Source organism: Engraulis encrasicolus, chromosome 20 (genome assembly GCF_034702125.1).
Source record: "Engraulis encrasicolus isolate BLACKSEA-1 chromosome 20, IST_EnEncr_1.0, whole genome shotgun sequence".
Lineage (NCBI taxonomy): Eukaryota > Metazoa > Chordata > Actinopteri > Clupeiformes > Engraulidae > Engraulis > Engraulis encrasicolus.
In genome coordinates, this window is record NC_085876.1 from 46,538,649 (window position 1) to 46,541,148 (window position 2,500).

The 2,500-nt window shown below is 50.2% G+C and overlaps 1 protein-coding gene across 1 annotated transcript in view; it reads left to right on the plus strand.

Annotated features, from left to right (window-relative positions):
* rims3 (regulating synaptic membrane exocytosis 3) overlaps positions 1-2,500 on the plus strand; it is a 98,290-nt gene that overhangs the window by 13,969 nt on the left and 81,821 nt on the right. The window lies entirely within an intron of this gene.

Below are 2,500 nucleotides of genomic sequence, written 5' to 3' on the forward strand. Positions count from 1 at the left end.
CTCTCTGACCCTACCTCTCCCCCCCCCCTCTCTCTCTCTCTCTCTCTCTCTCTCCTTTTCTCTGCCCCCTTCCCCCACCCCTTCTCTCGTTATGTCCCCAGTCTTATCCATCTAGTTATACTTCTGCTCTTTCTCTCTCTATCTCTCTCCCTCTCTCTCTCTCCCTCTCTCTCTCTCTCTCTCTCTCTCTCACTCTCTGCCCCCCACCCCTTCTCTCGCTCCGTCCCCAGTGTTATCCATCTAGTTATACCCCTGCTCTGTGTCACCCGTCCTGCTGACGTCACCTAAGGCCTTTGGCCACTCTTTAGAGTAAACCCAGACAGCTGCCTGCATGGGGCTGTGCTTGTGCTCTACGCTTGGTAGGCTGGGCACTGTCTGCTCTGTCTGTAAGCTTGGTAGTGTTGGCACTGCTGTAACCTTGCCTGGTTAACACCAGAACTAATCACAAACAAAACGATTGTGTAGAACTAAAGGCAGTATGGGAGTTCCTAGGGTAGGCTGGGCTAACCTAGGGTAGGCTGGGCACTAGCCTGATTATTTATCATCGACTTTCAAATCTCTTCGAGACTTGACGCCGAAGGTGTTGTGTCACTAGGAGGGCGTGGCTTGGCTAGCTGGGCACTGCATGGGTCGGTTCTCAGGCACGAATAGACCAAGTGCGACATGAGCAATTTCAGTGACAGAAGTAATTGACCTAGTATTGAGCCGCAAATTATAAATGCAAATTAGCTATGATGTGGTTCGGCGACAGCCGCCACAGCCAATAGGAATGTTGGAATGTTTGTATTCGGCTTTTAACTGACATACAGTACTCTGACGCTTCGTATCGCTCGTATCGCTCTTGCTGCACAATCCAGCGATTATCTGTCACTTGATAAGTAAGTAAGTATGCCCTTTATTATCCCAGCATGCAAAGGTGTAGATTTTACTTGGAAAGTGGTGGGGACATTACAATGCCAAATTTTCCAGGTATGCTGTTTTTGCATTATATTTGTAATAAAGTGGTGGGGACAAGCTACGCTAAGGTCAGTGATATGGACATGTCCCCACTATCCACACCTAAAATCACACCCAAATGACTCATAGGCTGGGTTGGGCTCACTCTGCCCTTACTGCACCCAACACCACTCCAGAACCATGCCAGCAGTGGCCAACCTTGCCTCTAGCTGGTCCAAATGGTCCAGATGCCAAAGTGTTGCCAGTTTTGGCCGCTGGTTGGCGTGATTGGAGTCGGGCCAGGAGAGAGTCAGAGAGAGAGAGAGAGAGAGAGAGAGAGAGAGAGAGAGAGAGAGAGAGAGAGAGAGAGAGAGAGAGAGAGAGAGAGAGAGAGAGAGAGAGAGAGAGAGAGATAGAGGACAATTTACATTTAAAAAGGCAGAACTGACCCATCAGTACCAGAACTGGCTCTGGGTCGGCCATGCTGCTGAATGTTTGCAGCTGATTACTGTGATTGGCAAGGGGCCAGTAGCGGCCCATTTCAAAAGGCAGTGCAGCGCAGCGCAGCTCAGCAGTGCTGGAGAAGTTATCAGCTGGGCAGTGAGTGCCAATTATGGCTCTCCTCTACCCCACAACCCCACAACCCTCCTCCTCCCTCTCTCTCTCTCTCTCTCTCTCTCTCTCTCTCTCTCTCTCTCTCTCTCTCTCTCTCTCTCTCTCGCCCCCCGTCTCTCTCTCTGTCTCTCTCTTTCTGTCTCTCTATCTCCTTTTTTCTTTCTCTCTCTCTCTCTCTCTCTCTCTCTCTCTCTCTCTCTCAGTCTCTCTCTCTCAGTCTCTCTCTGTCTCTCTCTCTTCAATCCTCAGAGGCCCTGACTGCCCGCAGTGGGACGATGGCCAACAACTTTGTGCCTCTTAACTTAATGAATGTAGGACATGTGGAGAGGGGAGGATGACTGTTGATGAGCGAGAGAGAGAGAGAGAGAGAGAGAGAGAGAGAACGAGAGAGAGAGAGAGAGAGAGAGAGAGAGAGAGAGAGAGAGAACGAGAGAGAGAGAGAGAGATGAGCGGGGAGGGGTAGCAGATGCTGAAATAAGGGGGGACACAGAGAGAAAGAGGGAAAGGGGGAAGTTTAATTCACTGTAGAGCAGTAGAAGGGATATGATGTTCCATAGGGATAGGGGGCGCTGTGGCGCAGTGCGCTAAGCCCCCCAAATTTGGGCTTGCATGCCCACGGGGACCCCGGTTCGAGTCTGGCCAGGCAAATTTCCCGATCCCACCCCGTCTCTCTGTCCCACGCGCTTCCTGTCACCATCTCAGAATGTCCTATCCAATAAAGGCATAAAAGCCCCTAAAAATAGCCTATATTTTAAATAGATAACTGGTGCAGGAACATCAGTCAACAGTTGGTGGCAATGCAGGTTCCCATTGGAAACCTAGTAAGTTGCTAACTGGTTCAGTAACAACACTGTTTTCAAGAAAGAGGGTCCTGGTCAGCCTGAAAACCAGCAAAAAAGAAATAGACGGAGAGAGGGATACCATGGAGAGAGAGAGAAAGAGAGAGAGA